The sequence below is a fragment of the Eupeodes corollae genome, chromosome 2 (assembly GCF_945859685.1).
Source record: "Eupeodes corollae chromosome 2, idEupCoro1.1, whole genome shotgun sequence".
NCBI lineage: Eukaryota > Metazoa > Arthropoda > Insecta > Diptera > Syrphidae > Eupeodes > Eupeodes corollae.
Window position 1 is genome coordinate 155,834,555 of NC_079148.1, and position 22,512 is coordinate 155,857,066.

Consider the following 22,512-nt stretch of genomic DNA (forward strand, 5'->3'; position numbering starts at 1 on the left):
AAACATGTGTAAGTGGCAGAGTGGACTTTTAATGCTTTCTGTTCTAGTTTGTTAATTCTATTATTTTCTATTTTATTTTTGTTTGTAAATACATTTTTGAATTTTTAAATAAACATAATCGTAAATAATAATTTACGCTTGATAGCAAATTTTTACACACAAATCAAGAGATATTGCCGAAATAATATTACAAAATTCAAACTATAAAAAGCAATTGCAGTTAATTATAAAGCAACATCTTGAAAATGGCTTGACACCAAGAAAAAGATTTAGTTGTTCGGTGAAAAGTTTTGTTTACTTCTATAGAGTAAATAATATTTTTAAAAATTGGTTGCGAAAAACACTGATAACTTCCTATTGATGCTTGTGAATAGTTGAAGTTCGCATTTTGTCGTGAAAAAAGTCGAAATGTTAAGGAACTTAAAAAATTAGTCAATCATTTTCTAAAAAAATGTTTCCAAACAAGTTTTGAAGTGTTTTTGGTGAAATGAATTTTTAAACTCAGTCAGTTTAAAAAAAAACGTAATAGAAACTAATTTTAAATCCAAGTAAATATTATTATTAAGCGTTTTCAAGGTATTGAATTCGAAAACTGACTTCACTAGTTTTTAGCAAATTTGTAGTTGCTACATACGACATGAAGACAAATATCGCATTAGTAAGAAATAATGAACTTGAGATTTTAATGAAGCATGAGATTACGATGGCCGAGAAAGAGAAGTCGGAAGAAGTTTATTCATCTGTATGTCCATGCCCTTACAGCTTAACTATTGTTTCGTTAAAGAATAAACCTTGAAATTAAAGTTAAAAGCAGATTCGCTGCAGTGGTGATTTTTTAAAAGCTTTAGAAAAGTAAAAAAAAACACATAAAATTCAGAAAAATTTATTTTTATTTATTTATTTATTAATATCATATTCTCCTAACAAATTTTAGATATCTTATTTCTGATTTAATAATATATGTATTTTGTACAATTAATTACAGGGAATAGGTTGTAGCATTTGAATTTTAAGTTAAAATTGAATTAATGCCACATTTACAAATTTTTATATTGTGGGGTGGATATATTATTAATAACGTATATGATAAAGATAGAGAAACAGAGAAAAAAGTTTTTTATGAATCGATCATTATGATTTATTTGAACTGCATAAACAATATTTTAATTATTATATACGCAAATAATTAAAGAGAATAAATATTATCAAATGAGGTTGTTTAACAAAGATTTAATGTTATAAGTATCGAAATTAAGAAGCCATAATTTAAGGGATTTTAAGAACTGTGGACGGTTTCTAATCCTTCGTAATTCAAATGTTTAATCGTACCGAGTTAGAATTTCTCATGTTATATGTATTACTTATAGGGCTTTCCAAACAACAAGTATCTTACTGGTAGAATACCTGTTTCTCTAAATAAATCTGCAGAGTGAGCAGAGGGCACGTTTTTGAAGAACTGTTAATTGTTGGATTTTGTTTAAGTATGCACCTCAGCAACAACTGGTACCATATTGTAACTTCGAGGTGGAAAATACCACAGTAAACCTTTTTTAACGTGGAGAATGAAAAATATTTTTTTAACCGATAAAAGCATCTTACGGTTGAAAGAAGATATTGCTTTAAATCCGTAATGTGCTCAGACCATTTTAAATATTGGTCAATTTTGACACCTAAATACTTAAAATCTTTCACTGTTTCTATATTTAAGCATGTTCTGTTAGTCCATTGCTGAACATCATAAGTTTGGATTTGTTATTGACTAAAAGTTTATGGTCCGCAAACCATAGCCTTAATAAATGTACATCATGGTTTATATCCGAAATCAAATTTAATGGACAAAGTGAATTGTATCCAATTGCGATATCATCAGCAAATGCGATAATTTATATACACCAAGAAAAGAATGGGCCCAAGAACTGACCCCTCTGGGACACCCAAGTTAATATCCATGGAATCACTTAGAACATTACTTACTATGACTATCTAAGACCTTTTACACAGGTAGGATTCAAACAAATTGTAAATATATGAATCCTCGGAAACCAACATCATGCAATTTTTTCAAAAGGAAAGAGCGACTGACCATATCAAAGGCGTTTGTAATGTCAACAAAAAGATCAGCACATTTAATTTTTGTGTCCACTTCTTGTTGTATTGAACAGCAGAAGTTTAATAAAGCATCTTCTGTTGACTTTCCCGATCTAAGTCCAAACTGTGAGGGGCTAAAGTAATTCTTACTTGTAAGATATCGTAAGATTCTATTTTTTATAATTTTTTTCAAAAATCTTTGAAATTGATGGTAATATTGAAATAGGTCTGTAGTTCTTTACATCCTTTTTGCTCCCTTTTTTAAAAATGAGTATAACACAAGCAGGTTTTAAGTCATTTGGGAAATTCATGTAATCTTTATTTGAATCGATTAATGTTTTAAGATTATGATTATTTTATGCAAATGTTGACCTTGACTGCGACTCAAATGGTCCATCCGTTTAGTCCAATTTTGGCATACTCTTTCCAACATTTCGGCCCGTATCTCACGAATAAATGCTTCAATGTTGCGTGTGCTGTGTAGCATGTGGCATTATCTTGTTGATACCACATTTCATACAAGTTAAGTTCTTGCATTTTGGGCAAAAAAAGTTGGATATCATCTCACGGAAGCGCTCACCATTCACAGTTACGTTACGATTCGCATCACCTTTGAATAAGTACGGTCCAATGATGCCACCAGCCCATAAACCGCACCAAACTGTGATTTTTCTGGTGCATTGGTAGCTCTTGCAATGCTTCTGGCTGATATTCACTTCAAAATCAACAATTCTGCTTATTTCCGTACACATTGAGCCAAACATGAGCTTCGTCGCTGAACACAATTTTTCGGAAAAAATTGGATCTTCGGCTAACTTTCCAAGGCCCATTAACATTTCAGTGGTTTTAATGTTCAACAATGTAAATTTGGTGCGAAATTTTATTCACAATAGTCCGAAGAGCCGCTTCAGTTGGTTTATTTTTCTCACCATAATATGGAAGAAGCACACGATGAACTTTTTTAACAGAGCACGCATTTTGATAACAAAATTCAATAATTTTCTAGCGTTGTTCATTTGTAAGACGATTAATGGTTTAATTATAGACCAAATAAAAGATTTTTGATAGTGATACAAAACACGAAACGTGCGTCAGCTTTTTAAACCAGTGATGCCAAAAAGATAATAGCTAAAAATCACCCTTTACAAATATTTTGTTCAAACGTCGAAAATTCTATGTTTCTGATCGATTTTCTATTAATTTTTTAGATTTAATGCAATTAATGGGTTAAAATACTTTTTTTTAATTATTTTTTTTTTGATAAAATTTAAAATTTCGATCCTCAGGCAAATGTATATAACTTTATAGGATTGATACCTTTGTGTGTTATGATTTCTATATAAAAAGTATAAGTGTTAAAGCGAAACAACAAAAATGTTTTTTTTTTTTAATATTTACTTTTTTTTTTAAACAGAATGATTTAAAGTAAATTTAATATTTTCAAAAAAATAATAAAACTTGACAATAATTAAGTTCCTTATGAGGTGAAGAAGAAATATTTAACAAATGTCTTACCCATGTGAAAGAAAATGGCCGTTTTGAAAAGAAAGGTAAACAATATTTTTTAAACGTTTCAACATCAAATATTTTTTTCTAAAAAACTTACGAAACGTTTGATTTTGAAGTTTTTTTTACATTAAAAGCAACACAAAAAATTAATATGTAATTTTTGATAAACAAGTTATATACCTACCAAGAAAAAAATAGTTTGAAATTCCATAATCAAATGTTTGAATGAAGACAATTTTCATTAAAAAAATTTTTTGACCCTCAAGCTCATTTGCAAGTGTTGTTTAAAGTCATCACATTAAGTGCTATAAAATATAATCGAAATTGGTTCGTGTAAATTTTGGTGTCAACAGTCAAGCAAACTAAAACAGCTTAAACCTTTCAAAGTTCTTTGGAAATTGTTGCATATTGAACAAAAAAATCACTTTAAAAACACACACTCATATTTTAATTTTAAAATGTATTGTTTAATGGGAATGTATTCATTTGAAGTTTGATTTGAACTGAAAGTGAAACGAATACCAATACATTCCCAACAAAAACATTCATATTTTAACAACTACCTGAGCTTCGTGACGTGTTCCTAGCATGGTTCATTTTAGAACATACAATATAAACTATCAAAAGGGAAAAAACATTCTTCTCTAATTCTTCGCTCAATTAAGTCCTAGCATGATTTTATATAGCCATATCCTATAGCATTCCTTGATAAATGGGCTATCTAACACATATCTAAGAATTTTTCAAATTGGATCAGTAGTTTCTGAGATTATCGTGGTCAAACACACAAACAAACTCTTCAGCCTTATAATGTTAGTATAGATTCATGCTTAGCATTCAATCTACCTCATTTTGATTATAAGCACAAAACTTTCTACAAAATCAAAATAAAATGTATTTAATTATTTTTTTTTTCCTATAGAAGGGTAATTGTATCAAGTTTTAATTTATTTCTGGTTCAAATTGAATTGATTGAATAGTTTGATTACATTTCAAAAAAGAGTGACAAATATTTTTTTTCTCATTTTTGAAATTTGTTTAATTAATTTTTCAATTTTTTTATTTCAAAGAAAATAAGAAAATTAATGTATGCATTTATATTTATGTATATGTACGAATTGATATGTGCATCAGTACAATTTTATTTATATACAATTTCTCTTGACTTCCTACTCATTGGACCGGATCATTAATTTAGCTATAAAATTAACTTTATATAAAATTCTATATACGAATATTTTTTTAAATTTATTTATTTTGTTTTGTTTCTGTTTATACCAATAAAACAAGTATTCAAGGCAAAATATAAATTAAATAGGGAAACGAAAAATATGATGAAAAATAAAATAAATAAGGTATTTTTTTTAGTTTAAACGCAGGAATACCTATACGAGCATACATTTATATAAAATAGGTATATTTTATTGTGTGAGTTTGTGTATAATGTAGATCCCGTTATGAATAAACGAAAAAGGAAAACAGAGGAACGATGACTATGATGTTGATGATGATGATGATGATGATGATGATGATGATGATGATGATGATGACGAACGTATATATGTATGTATGTACAATGATGTCCCATTCCATTCAGTTTAAATCAAATGAAAGAAGGGATATTTATTTATTTTTTTAGATTTTATTTTTATTTTTATTTTAACTTTAGCTTTATTTTTTATATTTTTTTATTTTGTCTGTATATATAAATACGAATGTATACGTATATATTGGCTAAAGTTTTATGAAAGTGAACAAAAGACTGGAAGTAAAAGCCGTTGGCCACATTAAACAATTGGCCTCAGAGTTCAACTATACATAGAGAGAAAGATCGAGCCCCACGTTTATTGGCAGAACAATGGTGAATGAAAACTCAATTGGATGCTTAATAAAAGGCAATAGAATTTAATTGAAATGAATTTAATTATTTGTGTTGGTCAAAGTACTAAACGAATGTTGTTTGAGTGTATGTGTTTTTTTTTTTTGTGGGAAAATTGAATTTCTTTCATTAGCGGGCGGTTAGATTATAGCTATAGTTGCTTCTTTCCTGCTGTTGTCAATTGTTCAAAAAATAATAATTTTCTTGCGAATGCTATCAAAATTTTATGATCATCTCATCTAAAAGCAAAGCTAGATTGTTATAGAATCTTAAAGGATTTGTTAATGTTTAAGATTACTTATATTTAATGTTTAGTGCTAGACATTAATTAAAATGTATTCAAGAACAAAAATTATATACGAACTGAAGCATTGGCTTCTTACTAACCATAAAATCTTCTAACTTATTCTACTTTATCGTCATGAAAATTGTATTAATTTGTGACCTGTCGAAGTGGAATTGACAATAAATGGCATTATACCATCTTCAAAAACGATAAAGCTGCTAATTTGTATCCCTAATGACCGCTGTCGTCCCAAATAGAGCATGAATTTGTTGAATTGGACCGTTGAGTTAAGTGCGTTAACTCCAATTTTTGGTCGTAAGTCTTTCGAATGTAGTTTTTATGTTAAATCAACAGACAAAAAAACTATAAATAATTTGACACAATTTATTTCTTAAGATATGTCAAATTTTCAAGACATTTTCAACATGTTGGAAGTTAAAAAATAGAGATGTTAACACCACAAGCGAATTTCTAAATTTTAAAAATGTAAGAATTGAGGACTTTTTTTGGTGATAATTAATTGCTTGGTTCAAGAATCCCCTTCCAGAAGGAATTTCTAAGCCAAACAAAATTAAAAAAAAAAACTATTGATTGGGGAATTTAGGATTATTTTAGGGCTTTTTAGGCCATGGATCTTTAAATCGATTCCTTAAGCCTTTGCTACAAAATGAAGTAAAAAACTAAAATATAAATATTAAAATCAAAAGTATGCAATCTCATGAAATTTTGAAAAAAATCCTATATTTTGTTATACATTCTGTTGGCTCAAAAGTGGCCTTTTGCATTCCCAATTTGTTCTTGATTTGTTTCACTTAACTCTCAAAAAGTTCACTTAAAATACAATACTCTCACCCCTATTGTATCCTCTTGAATTCTGACACAAAAAAAAATCAATATTTTATCACATTGCACGCTTATTATATTTTTAAATTGATTAATTGCAAGCAATTCGAATGCTGCGGACTATCCGCAACGAAAATCCACAAAATGGGGCATTGGCATTCGAGATCCGACACATATCCTCATATACATATTCAGATTCGATTGGAAAATGGAAATAATAATAATTAAAATCAGTCAAAATTATTTATACATAAATAGATACGTTTTTTTTGTTGATTTGGTTTGGTTTGGAAATTCGAGCCTACTTATACTCATCGTAGAATTTCACAAATCGTTTGTTTTTTGTTTTTGTTAATTTTTGTGTACGAATATAGATTGAGTGTGTTTTTGTTTTTGTTTTCGATTATATAAATTTTTCTCGTTGACCCAAATTAAATACTTTTCACCTGTCATTACCAAAGTCCTTATTGTGTGCGTCGTTGTGAAAAATTTCAAGTGTCCTTATAACGCTTCGACCAGCCGCCCACAAAATAATTTTCCACTTGTTTCCAACCCCGCCGCCACTCACACCGCCACCATTTTCAACCCGAATACCGCGTCAACACTGAGACTGACCGTCGCGTAGCGTCGAAGCAACAAACCAACAATTCACCGAAGTGGAGATAATGTCAGAAGTCCGTTCCAATAAAAAAATAATTTAATGCAAGGGGATGCGATTGTGTTCGAGCATCCGGCAAACAAACAAAAACACAACACGGATCTACTCATTCATACAAAGTTGAATAAAATAAAAGGAATTTAAAAAAAAAACAACGAAAATATGCAAATGGAACTCATATCCGGATCCGGTGGTGATGGTGGCGATAGCATAGCGGAGGTGGTGGCATACCTACTGTATAGTGTTTCTGTGTGTGTGTGTGGAGCACCTAACTACTGTCAACTATTAAGTGCAGTTTTTATTCACCGACAGGATCGCGGTTGCATGTGTATCAGTTAATCGGTAGTATTATCTTAATTCCATGCAACACGCTCTGTCAAAAGGAATTACAGGACGAACAAAATACAACAAAACAAAACTATACTATACTATCCCACTCAAGGACTCTAGTGCACTGTATAGGTACTCATCTCATGGTACTTGTAGAAATTTCGAACAGTGATATCCTGTGGCACTATAGGTTAGTAGTATAAATTGCTATACCCAAACACATATGTTTTAAACTTAAAAGTCTCTATTCAATGTGTTGGTTTGTGGATGGGTAAGAGGAGGGGGTTTGTGTGTTTGCCTTGTCGACAACAACAAGGTGGACACGATCAGGATGAGCTGCCTGAGGTTGCATTGTTAAACATGTTGTTACGGGTATGTGAGTCAAAAAGTTTGAAATAAATTAAAAAAATAAATAAAATTTAATACAAAACATATATATTCTATGTGTTTTATACATTTGTACAGTTGTGGTCAACAAAATTAAGCCGTTATCGACTTTATAAAGTAAATGAAGGCTGTTTTGGTCATTCAAGTTTAGTTGTCTGGTGTTAGATCAACTGGTTCTTAACCTTTTACATAATTGGACTCTAGGACTCTTTTTGAGCTAATTAAGTGATTTAACGTCGACTTGGTTCAAAAACACCTTATCCCCACCCCCCTCCAAAAAAAGAATTATGGTGATTCCAAGTTTTCGTCAAGTTTTAAACATTAAAACTTTAGGTTCGAAATCTTTAAAAATTAAGAATTTATTTTATATCTAAGATTCCTATTTTATGGATTTCCAAATTGTTTCCTGAAACCCTTACTCTCAAAATTAAGTCAAAAAGCTGAAATTTTTTCAGCGCTTATAAACGAAATGAATTTTGAAAAATATATGGAGGTGAGAATTTAGGGATTAGAATCCGAATTGTTTTCTTAAGCCCAAAACTGCAATTTGTGGAGACTTTCAAGAACAAAATAATTTTTTAAAAAACTAATGATGGTTTAATTTAGGCCTTTTTGGAGTCCTTAGGTCGTGGAATTTTAAATTAGTTTCTCAAGACCTTACTCCCAAAATTGGGAAAATTGGGGAATGTTATCTTATTTTTGGTATGGTTAAGTTTTCTTAGCCCGGCTTAATTCGAAATTTCCTTCACTCTCAAACTTGTGGTGATATAACAAAAACTCAATATGAGTCATTGAAAACTGATTTTGAAACTTCGATCTGCTTTTATTTTTTGACTGAAACTGTATAAGAAAAAATAAATGGACCAATGTAAAATGTGTACCCAATGTTTGTTCTCAATATTGGTTAAACACGAAAATGAAATTATATTTAAAGAAGAACAAGAGAGGGAGAGAAAAAAAAACAAACCAACTGGAAGTGTTTTCCAATGAAAATAAACTCCATAAACCAATAATACTTATATATATATATATAACTACCTACATATATACTATGACTATAAAGTTATATAGAACCTACATATATATTCGGACATTGGATCATGAACAGAAATATCGATTACATCGGAAAGGGGCTTAAAAACACACAAAAGACGGGATAAATATGGCAGTGGAAACGTGCAACTTCAATATAAGGGACTAAATTGAAACAAGGATAAGGATTTTCATTATAAATGTAAATCGCACTTTCACGTGTCGCTCCTCGTCTTTATATATTGTTAAACTATACTGTTATATGTTATATAAGCCGGTTTGTGGCAGTAATGCCCATAAGCATCATGGAGGACTTATTGGACAGGACATAGGTATTTAAGGTTAAATGCCAGGTACTTTTCCTCTTTAAATTGAAAACAGAAAACAGGTAACACCTTTTTTGTATTTGTTATTGAGTTCTTATAAATATTTCAAGCTTTTAAAAGGATTTGGATAAATTGTCAACGTTTTATTGATCTATTTTTAGAATTTTTTTTCTACTTTTTTCTTGGTTGTCAGGACGAATTTCTTGGCTCATCATTTTTTTAAGGATTTGATGTCATGATGAGTTTTGGAGAGAAGTTAAGAATGTATTTGAAAGGCTTTTTAAATTATTTGTTTCTGTTTCTTTTAGAGTAAAATGGGTTCAATTGTATTTATTGGGTTAGATATTGAGTTCATCATTCTTTTAAATCTCAAGTCTCAATTATATCCAGATAAATGTTTACCAAAGATATAAATCATTATTTTTGAATTTGAAAATATTCAACAAATGAAACCACAATCTTTGCAACTAATAAATTTTGATTTCTGGCAGTAATAATTGATATCAATTTGAAGATATTATAAAACCCAAAAATATTTAAGAAGATACAATAAATAAATTTCCAACAATCTAGAATAAAGACATTTCTTCAAATAATGATTCATTTATATTTATATAAATTATGCCTTAAGATGACTGCAACCATAATAATTAAATCTTAATTTCCTAAGACTTTTGAAAACAATCAAAAGACATTTTAATTGATTAATACAAAATTTAAATTGTTTTTGAAAATTTCAATGGCATAAAGATTTTGAAACTTACTTTGATATTATGCTCATCAGGAAGGAAATCCAGGCTTTAACCAATATTGCTTTATAAATAAATAAAAAGATATAATTGATTTGAAACTTTTTGATGGCTTAACATAGTTCCCAACTAAAAAAAAAAACCAAACCTTCATAAGAAATATAAAATGCAAGACTGGGTCCTGCACTACTTTCATTTCTGGACATTACAAAAATGTCTATTATTATACAATCGCCAGAATATTTTAGGCTTTAGGGTCGAATCACCAGACACATTTTTTCGACTTTCTTACAATCGCATTGTTTGATTAACATTTTAAGTAAGAAAGCTTGGATGAAAAAAAGGAGAATAGTAGTACCCGTGACGTAAGTAGGCTAATGCGTTGGACTGTCATGCTAGCTTCGATCCCTACCTCCACCATACAAAAGTTTTTTCACGGGTACTGCCTCTTGCGAAGAATTGACACATTCTCCAAGAGTAATTGTATTCATGAAAATTGCTTTCTCTAATTAGTCGTTCGGTTTCGACTTAAAACGTTAGGTTCCCTCTATTGCTGATAACATAATTCACTCACAGGAATGGTTGAGTGTTGTAAATCAATAAGCCATAGTTCTCAACGGACTATTGCGGAATAACGTTTTTAGGAAAAAATGTACAAAAATGAGTGTTTCAAAAAATACTTCTTAAAATTGTTTATCGACTTTAATATCTAAAACATGAAGAAATTAATTTAATTTTATACAAACCTTTGTTATTCATACCCTCAAATGGTAAAAGTCACGAATATCTCTTCAAAAACAGCTTAAACCTGAATAGTTGATTGCAACTTTTCCAAGTTCTTCAATGAAAATTTGGCTTATTGTACAAACTAATCATTCTGAAGGACACCGCAATGAGAAGTTATTGTTGTTTGCCTTTTCCTGGATATTATGCTATTTCAGTTGATCCTAGCAGCTTTAACATAAACAAACCTGGGGAGCTCTTTTCAAAATAAACTCTTATCCGTTTTAAAGATTAATATAATTCCAATTTTTTTGCTAAAACTAACTACCATTGTATTATAATTTCTCTTACCTGGTTTAATAATACAATAACACTTGATTTTACTACAATTTTTATTTGGTGCTTCCTGATTCAGGAATTTTAAAAACCTTTAAGTGTATCCTTCGATTTTTTTGACGAAGGCTTTATTTGATTTATTAATTTGCAAAAATTTTAAAATTACCACAAAACTTTTATCCAGTCAAAAAATCTTAAACATCCCAAATCGCTGTTTAAGGACAATTTTGATAAATTTGGCCAACAAAGAAAAAAGAATCTTCAGGACAAAGCTTTTTAAAAGGAAGCATTTTTCATTGAAAGTTTAAATAATCAAATTATGTGTTATTTCCATAAATACAAATATCTACCTACCTACCAATGTGTATATCTCCTTAACCTTAAACATTGTTATAAGAATTTCGCAAGAGATTAAAAGTTTTTGCTATCTCCTCAACAATTTATATGAACTTCTCAATAATCAAAATCTTTAAATTGGAAATTTTTAATCTAATATAGTCAGATTCGATACACAATAAAACTTTTAAACTGTTTTGAACTACCTTATCGTCATCCCAAACCTAAAACTCACCTCCCTCCATTCCACATATATTGTTTTTTTGTTGTTTTCGTTCAGTTAAAATATGTTTTTATTTATGGGAAATATTGTGCCCTTTTCAATGTAGGCATGTATATCATTTTAATTTCTCTTTTTAATACAAAATTCAGCAATATCTACTTTAGAGAGATAATTCTTTTTTAAATGTTGCAAAAGAACTTAATTTAGCAGAGCAATAGCAGCTTCACCATCAACAACTCACATAGGTACCCACTTTCAAAAACGAAGAGAAAAAAAAGGTAAACTGATAACCTTTCACTTTAAATAAGCTTCTGGCCTCAAGCCCTATCATATACCACTATACCCCTACTCCAGTCCATATCCAAACGTTTACATTGATAATAAGATTCAAAATCGAATTCCATCCGAGTCTTTTCATCTTCAAGAGAGGGGAAACAAAAATCAAACCAAGCGGCAAACGGATGAGAGGGATGGAAAGGGACAAAAATATATAACACAATAACGAAGACGACAAGGACGAAGACTAAGACAAGGACGAGGGCGACGGACGTACGAAAAACTCCATAACGGCTCAAAAAAATATATGTATCTACAACAACAAAAAAAAACATGTTACCAATTTAAAACCAATTTACGTAACACAAAAGATATCCTTTATTGCCGGAAGGCACATTGAACAGAACACAGTTCTTATTTCGTATCCTTGCTGCTGGGGACAAAAATAGAAATTCATTCTACATCCATTATGAAATGAAGCCTCCTCCCTCTTCTTCTTTTCTACTTCTACTTCTACTTTTTCCTCTTCCAGGCCTTTCCCTATATCTTGGTGGCGGCGGCAGCGTCGCCGTTTTCTCATCATTCCAATATCTGGAGCTGAAAACTCTCAAGCGCTCTTTACACCTTTAAGAATCCTTACGGAGGAATTCAATTGGTTCTTCATAAAAGGTGTAAGGGGTAATAACATGAAAAAGACGAGAAACCAAGACGATACAAAAATTCCTTCTAATAAGGAACATTTTTATACATACTCGAACGTTTTATCTTATGTTGGCAAGTTGTTGTTTTGTCTTATATCTATCTCAGTATCTACGCGAGTATATCCCAGATTCAGATCCAGAGAATCGTCCTTTTCTGTCATCTCCATTTGGAATCCATCCTCTTCCTTTATAATCAAATTATCCTTTTTCAGGCCAGTGGACAGCACAAATGTCTTGATGGTGGTTTACATTCTTACAGGTTTCATGTATTTTTTTTTTGTTTTTTTTTTTTTATTTTGTGTTTCTTCTCCTCTCTCTATCTCTGAACCGGAACTCCTTGCTGTTTCAAACTTAGAATTTGATAAAGAACACTAAAACAAGGACCAAACAAGGAAGGAAAACTTCGTAATGATTCGCTTTTCCTTTTTTTAACTCAATAAATCTGAGTTTTTTTTGAAAAACAAAATCTATTCCAAAAAATAACAATGTTATAATGAAACGACAGAGAGATAGAGAGAGACAGAAGAGTAGTTGGAGGGTTAGAAGTGTAAGAGAGGGCAAACGAGAGTTAAGTTCAAAAAAGAAGGACTTTTTTTCAACTCCAAATAAAATACGCAACAGTTAACAAGCGATTGTTTGAGATTTTTCGTGTAATTTTATTTTGTGTCTTTTTTTATTTTGATACGAAAATGCCCTTTTTGGTGCATTTTTTGTTTAAATTTATGTGTCCTTGTTTTTCTTGTTTTCCGCATCCTTGTTTTCTGCCAAATCATATTCTCTATGGCACGAGGTTATTAACTAATGGGGGAATGTTTTTCTTCTGCCCATCCCAAAAGTGTCACACAGCCCAAGCACAAGCCTAATGTTGCTATGAGAACCCTGAAGGATAGTTTGGTTGTAACCCTACAATCTTATACATTATATTAAATGGATATAATTTTGTTTTTCTAAACAAAACAAAAATACATTTGATACAAAAGTGGATTATTTCAAGAATATACTTCCTAAACAAAGGATATTTACGAACATAAACATTTAACAGAAGATACAATGGGAGTTTTACCTGTTTTTCTTGTAGCGTCGAGAGCTTATGGAAAAGGTTATATATGAGGTCCTTGGGTGGAATTCTTGTTTTTGATGTTTTTACATATTCCCATATTGATAGTGAAGTCATTTATCTTATAAAATATATTTTGATATTAATGGTTCAAAAAACATGTTTTCATAACACACGCCTTCTTTTGTTTTTAGTAATGTCATTTTCTTTTTTTTGGGGGGGGAGGGTCAAACGGGTGTAAAAATGTTTAATAAAACATCATATTTAATGTTAGTTTAGGTTAAGTGCTAGTTTCCAGAAACATAAGTGTTATCAAGGATATACCAGATTTTTCCCTCGGCGTAGGCAGAAGGTATAATTAGGGACTATTGTTTTAATTTGTTTTATGATATTTAATCCAACTACTATTAAAGTGACACGTCATAAGGGATGATGAATTAATGATAACATAAGGCATTTCTTTTTGACCTTAAAAAAGGTAAAACCCATTAGAAATTACCATTCAGAAAAAAGATGATTCTTTATTGTTACAAGAGTGTAGTTTCTAATTTATGATATAAATGTTTCCCTTTATTTAGGAAAAAAGTTAAAGTAAAAGCATCATAATTTTAATTTATCACAAAAATGACATGAAAATATGTCGGATGTCTTTTTAAACTGCTTGAGAACTTTATTATTACAATCTGCTAAATAATTTAAATATTATTTTTACCTACTACGAGTTACCTATTCCATTCGATCAATTGAATTGTTAACTACTTTTTCCGTATAGCGTCAATAGTAACTAAAATATTTATCTCCAATGCCTCATGAGTTCCAGGTTTATGTCGGCTTAAGCCAATGTCTAATCAAAGGTTCATACGAATTAGTCCAAATAACTTGAAAATAAGGACCGATGATGACTGCCATGTTAATCGCACCAAAATGTCAAATTTTTTGGATGTAATGTTGATTAATTAATTACTTGAGGATTGTTTTGACCTGAAATGAACTTTATTACGTAATACCGTAAAATGGACGAAGTGCTATTTGAACTTCGCGTATAGGTTTATTTTTATTTAAAGGAAATTTTCACAATTGGAAGGCATTGTTCTTGCTCCAAAAAATTCATGATAAATTTGAAGACTGAACTGATATTTCTAACAATCAAGCCATGCAGCTAAAAAACACCTTCTATACAAAAACTAATTACTGCCACTAGCTACAGAAACTACAGATGATAAATTGTGTCCTGATTTTTCGCAAGCTGTGGTACAGCAAATTGACTTTCTTATCACTTTCATATATATCCAAATATTGCTTCGTGCGAACATTCTTTTCATTAAAGCTTTTTTAATCTAACGCCTTTAATCGCATTAGCTAGAAGGAAGACAAACAATGCCTAATTTTGCTTTCTCACATACTATAGCCCCGAGTAAATACACTACTTATCCTTGAGAGTGCTTAACAAACATATAAAACATTTCTGCAACTCTACTTAATAATAACAACCAAAGCGTTCCATTTCCCATGGAAATATAAGCGCTGCTACTCTGCTCGCATTGTTACTTTCACCTATGTATATCCCAGCTTGTATAGTTTATACCAAAAATAGAGACGCAGTCAATAAATTTTCCCCAAAAACTAATTTACTGATTCGCTTATATGCAGAGAGTGCAAAGGATATCCGAGAATGTGAAGTACTAGCGTTTGTGGAACATACACCTATAGTCCTAGAATTATACTAGGTACTTCACATTCTTCCAATACCGCACTCACTATATGCAGAAAACTTTGCAATTCGAAGAGGTTAAGCGAATAAAGGACTATAGGACCCGTATGTTACCTATACCATCAGCTCTGAGGCCATATCATGTTCGTGTACTACTTACTACTATACTATAGGCCTCTCCGATATTTCGAAGCAATATAAATCTCTATTTAAGTTTAGTGTTTTTGCTTATATTGCACTGCTGTTGTATTAGAACCAAAGAAGAAGAAAAACAACAACAATCAACTGAATTTCGTTAACTAGGTATACAACAACTCTTATAATTCTATAAGGACTAAATTGCTACATACATACATACTAGCTTATACTTTATCCATACATTTATTACGCTATTTCCACTTATGACTTGACTATGCAAATAACCTCACTTTCATTATGTGAGTGTTTGGGAAAAAGGAACCTGGTGATGGTGTAACTATAAGGTTAAATATCTACTTAGCCTACCAATTATAATTTCATCATAAATATTGACTTTTCGGTTAAGATATTACACTCTTAAGCATGATCTTATGAATAAGATAAGTAAGTTTATAACGAAATTTCACCAATCAAAGAAAGTTACAAAACTCATTCATAATATCCTTGAAAAATTAAATCATTTATTTACGCCACCTACGGAATATTTAAGGGCAATACAGGACCGATCCTTATCAAATTATACATTTCCTAAAGTTTTTAATGATTTTAGTTCGTATCTAACTTTAAAACCATTCTATCTAGTCAGGATTCTGAGATATACATTTTTAAAATTCATAAAAACATTGTACTAGATTGTTAAGGCTATATAAGGGCGTTTTTTAATACCATTTTTGTATTGGCCCATTGGTGAAACTTTGTTCGAAATTTTAAAGTTTTTCATATAAAATACACGTTCATCCTTTTATAAAACCATCTCGCTCAGAGACGAGTTTTTTCAACTTTTCTGACAATATCTCAAAAACGAAAAATCTACAGAAATGAAATTAAAAACTTAGTTATCGAGAATTCAATTCCCTACAAAAACGTCTTCAGCACCATAAAATTTAGTTTAGAAGTTTTTGAAATATTCCTAAATTTGGTTCGAAAATGCATTGAAATTCAATATTATCCCAATTCCCAAAAAATATAGAGAAAACTTTAAGTTGCAGATTTTGTAAGAAATTGAATTTACACATTATAAAATAGTTCCACGGGTTTTTTTCTGTAAGTCCTGTCATTTTGGAGATAATGGAGACAAAATGATAATTTTATAAGAGAAGATTTACTGCCCCGTTATTAAGAGTCAAGGATAAAATGCAATGAACACTTTTGAGGACCGTTTAATTTGAAAATGCAAACTATTTTTTAGAAGAGGTGATACTATAGGATGATTTAAAAAAAAACACATGCAATTCAGAAAATTCCTTAAATCTTTATTTTCACCGATAGCACTTTAATGTTTGAAGATTATTTTATGCAAATATTGACCTTGACTGCGCCTCAAATGGTCCATCCGCCTAGTCCAATTTTGGCATTCTCTTTTCAACATTTCGGCCCGTATCTCACGAATAAATGCTTCAATGTTGTCTTCCAATACGTCAATTGAAATGAGCTTGTCCGTATAGACATGAGCTTTAACATAGTTTCAAAAAATAGTCTAAAGGCATTAAATCGCACGATCAAGGCGGCCAATTGACCGAACATGAAAAAAATGTTTACCGAACTCGCCTCTCAATAGCTCCATTTTTGAGCGTTTGGCACCGTCTTGTTGAAACCGCATGTCATCTAAGTCAAGCTCTTGCATTTTGGGGCAAACAAAATTTGGATATCATCTCACGGTAGCGCTCATTATTCACAGTTGCGTCACGATTCGCATCATATCTGAAAAAGTAGGGTCCAATGATGCCACCAATACATAAATCGAACCAAACTCTGACTTTTTCTGGATGCATTGGTAGCTCTTGCAATGTTTCTGGCTGATATTCTCTCCAAAATCGACAATTCTGCTTATTTCCGTACACATTGAGCCAAAAATGTGCTTCGTCACTGAACAAAATTTTTCGGTAAAAAAGTGGATCTTCGTCCAACTTTCCAAGAGCCCATTAACCAAAAATTGTACGTTGCAGTAGGTTGTTCGGCTTCAATTCTTACACCAGCTGTAGTTTGAAAGGCATCACACCTAAATCCTTCCACGTTGTTAAGTAACAGAGGCGCAATTGCTGCGAACGGCGACGAATCGATAATTGATGGTCATCATTAACACTGGCTGATACAGCTCCGATATTTTCTTCAGTTTGCACTCTACGTAAGCGTGTTGGTGGTTTAATGTCCAACAATGTAAATTTGGTGCGAAATTTAGTCACAATAGCCCAAATAGCCGCTTCAGTGGTTCGATTAAACTGATCATAAAATGGAAGAAGCTCACAATGAACTTTCTTAACAGATCGCGCCTATTGATAATAAAATCAAATAATCTAGACAATTCATGGTTAAATTATAGACCAAACTGAAGATGTTTGAAAGTGAACAAAACACGGTACGTGCGGCAGCTTTTTAAACCAGTGTTGCCAAAAAGATAAGAGCTAAAAAATCACCCCATATTTAAGGTTTCGAGAAAAGAAAGAAAGATTAAAGAAACACCTAAAGATGGGCATCGATGGAAGGTCTAAAAGTAGGAAGTACCTGATAATATGCTAGTTATTAGTGTTCTAAAAACGAAAATATCGAATATCTAATTAAAAGTCGTACCGGTGGATCTGTTCAAATAATCTGCAATTGAGATATTTTACCGCGTTAAAAATTAACTTAAAACATTCTTCAGCCGTGGAACTAACTCCATACAAACAAATTTGTTAAAATATAGCTCCGTTGCAACGTGAAGAAGGAACAAACAAACAAACACAACAAAACGACTTTTTTATTTATAACCAATACCAAGAACCAATATATTTTCTCCATGAAACCGGAAAAAATGCTCGCCCAAAGTAAAACACTTTTAAAAAATCGTAATGGTTTCTAAATCCATACTGCTCCTTTCAAAAAATGCTCATAAGTTGTAAGCCTTATAAATTTTAATCTTTAAGGAAACTTTACGCCTTAGTTCTTATTAAGAATTTGTCTTCCAAACAAGGTTTTCACTTCAAGTTTTTTTTTAAATGTACTCAAAAAAATAAAATAATATTGAAAACGATTTTTGAATCTAAGTAATGAGAATATAGCTAAGATCGAATTTAAGATTCGGAATAAACCTGAACAACAAAAGTTAACTCAAAAACACATTTTTCACAACCATGAAAGCATAACATTTATCGTTCTTCAAAGATACATTAAGAGCCGATTGAGGCTCAATCTAATAGACAAAGAGATATTCTGGAACGTGTAGTGAGATAGAATGCATAAGTATATCACGTTTTTTGTTCATTTTTAAAGAACACTATTTCTGTACATGGTATTTTTAGAATTTGAAATTCCTGTACTAAAAATACTAAAATCAAGTGATATCCTCTTAAGATGCATAAATTCGAAGACTAGAAAATAATTTTTTTGTGAGAAAGATATCTCAGACATCTTCAAAATCTTTGAAACATAAATTAAATTACTACACAGAAAACACACCAATCAAAAAAGTAAATTTTCAAATTTTTAATATTATTTGAGAACATTCTATTTTTCATTCCATTTTCCATTAAAGATGTCAATTATTAAATACAGATAGCCCTTTAAATTTCAGAATTCAAATATTTGATTAAATTTAAATAAACATGAAAAAAAGTAAAAAATGTAATAAATAATATTTAACTCAATTAATTATACCAAACTAATTTGATTTAAATCTTAATTTATTGCATAAAACACGAAACAGAAACTATTAAATTTATATGCAATTTGCTAACATTTTATAATGTTGAATATTTATGTAAATTATTTACCACCGTTTCCATCGCTCCGATAAAAATCTTTATACAAATAGAAAAAGTATAAAATGCCTTCCTTTTTTTGATATATTTTATGTAATATTCAATTTAAATTATTCACTCCTTTTTTTGTTTTGTTGTTAACAAAAAACTCACATGTTCATTTAAATAAAAATACATTATTTAATGTATTCTATTTTTTTAAACAAAAAAACTTACATTAAATAAAAATGTAGTATAAAATATTGAATGCAACATTTTTTGAATAGTATTTTATGCAAAAAGCTCAAGCTTCGTGAAAAGGTTATGTGAGTTCCTTTTGTTAAGTTTGTCAAGGAGATTCGCTCCTATATAAGTTGAGATGGGAAGAGAAGGGACGTTTTTTGAATCTCGTCTAGAGTAGATATTATGTTCATTATTTATGTCAATAAATTTAATTGATACTCAAAAGAACCGAAGAGAGCCTATTGATTAATGTATACAGATATACATACGCATGATAGGTCATTTATAATTTCAAAATATTTGCTTTAATTAGGATGAAGATGGAGCCATATACGTTCATAGAAGTGATGATGTCAACTTCCCAAATGTAAAGGATCTCGACTAATGACTTACTATTGATAAATATTATCTTCGTTAAGAGTTTCATTATGTTATAAGATGTGATTTCAGTTGGGAATTAAAATTAACGTCACTCAGCAGTGCGGCAATAAGGGTTCATAACTTTTGAATGTGAATTTAATTTTGAAGCTCATTTTGAAGTTCTTGCTAAAGGCAAGAGTGATTTTTAAAAGCATATTAAGGTGATTATAATTTTCAAATTTAATTAAAAAAGGCATGAGAGCCAATTTGAGAGCTAAATGTGTCAATAATTACCATGAGCATGAGAGTGTTTAAAGATTTTTTAAATTCCAAATTTTTGATTGGGTACCTTATAAATTATTTGATAAAATTATTTACCATTAAATGAATACAAATACCTCCCCCAAAAAAGAACTCTCACACATTATACCCCCGATTGCAAAAATAAACAAATTCGAGTATGAGTATCTAAAAATTTATTCGACTACCATAAAATTTCCACTTGGACCAATTTATGCATGAAAACCATTTTTTTTTGTTGGCCAACACAAAATCTCATATATAAATTTATGAATTACAGTTTTGGGTAGGCTGAAAAGTGCATTCGAATGGTTTGGCAAAACTAATGAAAACAGGAAATGAACATAGAGATAGTTAATTTTGCATTCTAGCTTTTTGATATTCGAGTCGAGTCGTATTTACGGTACACGGTATACGGTATGTATGGTATATATTGCTGATGGGCGAAGCGATGATGGTTAATAGAGCGTAAAGTTTTGCATTTTTATTAAAAAGTCGCAAATAAATAATAACCATCGGTTTTGGGTTCTATAATATCGCATAGATATACTTTTGTAGATATATTTTACGAAATGGTTGTATTCCATTTGCATTAAAATTCTATATTATCGATCTTTATTCCTGGGGAGTATCGAATTGTTTTTGTTGTTGTTTGGAGTTAAGTTTTTAGTTGGATTTTAATTAATTTATCAAAAAAATAACATGACGTAATACTGCATAAATTGTTTTATTTTAATAAACCCCGATTGACTAACGTAACAATTTATAATAATATTTTGTTGTATTTAGAAAAGATTCCATCAAGCAATCCTTTTTTGGTTTGAAGCTATGTAGATTTGATCATCTTTCTACTAAAATTAGTAATAGAATAATGAATAATCAAATATTTCATTGGTTTTAGGCTTATTGATCTCTTGTGGTGCAGAATAAACCATTTTTTCATAATTTAGCTGTCGAAATAGTTTATTTTTAAGCTTATCAATACAAAATTCAAGTCCTTCTCATCATTAGGCATGTTCATAAATTCCGAGCCCTGAAATCTGGAAATCCTCATTCGGACTATAGGATTAAATATCTAGTTGTTCGATATTTACAATTCTATTTCAAAGAACGCAGTTTGAGCCAACATTTAAGCCATCATGCAACTAGATTTATTGGAAAGAGTAGAACAAAATTAGACTGATTAAATGGACAATGTAATATGTAGCCAGAAATTATATCTGTCAATTTTCTGCTTGATTGTTTGTTTGTTTGCCCGTCTTTCACTTAGCAACGGAGCAATATTATGCTACGAATTTTTGTCTGCAAGTAGTTAGAAGGCTGGAGAGTGTTTCAAGTTACTTTTTGCAGCGCCAGCGGTTACATATCACATTTATCGCTCATACGAGCAGGTTTACCTGTTAAACTTGAACGTTAATTATAAGCATGTCATTAGGTGCTGCCTTATTTTCGTTCTATCATCATTGCCTATCATAAGGAGCTTCTAACAATGACTTTAAGGCACGAAACTATGCTGGAACACGATGCCCAAGGCAATGTGACTCTAACAAAAAATTAATTAATTTTATTTATTAATTTTTCCTTTTTAGATAATTTATATATTTCGTTTGTATGAAAGTATTTAAATTACTTCAATTTGTTTCATAAGACAATGCAAAATAATTCCTTTAATTATTTCGATAACTAATTTATCGTCTTTATGCTGATATTATTGCTCATTTTACTATCCTTGTTTAAAAATATATACGATTCCTGATAATTTCAATTTTAATGAAAGTAATGAATAGGAAAGTAAATCAAATCCAAGTTACTTAAAGAACAAACACAATACTCGTCTACACTATAAAATATCATTTGAATAAAGTCCTTTCTAGGATTTCAAATTAATTTCCTAACAAAATATTAATAATGTTATATACTCCTTGGAGAACTTAATCTACAGATAAATGTATCTATTATATATTGACCATCATTTCCATCAACATCAATACGAGCCTCTGTATCATTCACAGTCCATTATCTTTAATTTGAATTATAATATTTCTATCATTCTTAAGGGTTCTTAGATCTTACATAATTCATTAGTTCTCTTTATTTAAAGCTTAAACCAAGCCAAAGGACGAACATCTATTGAACATAAAAATAAGAGAAAAATTGAAATTCCTATCAACAAAATCTATCTAATGACACAGAAATACCCCAATAATATCTATCTTTTGATAATGAACCAAAAATGTACACTATA

The 22,512-nt window shown here is 30.4% G+C and overlaps 1 protein-coding gene across 2 annotated transcripts in view; it reads left to right on the plus strand.

The window, feature by feature from the left end:
• The window catches only part of LOC129946450 (protein still life, isoform SIF type 1), a 325,973-nt gene that overhangs the window by 235,729 nt on the left and 67,732 nt on the right, over window positions 1–22,512 (plus strand). The window lies entirely within an intron of this gene.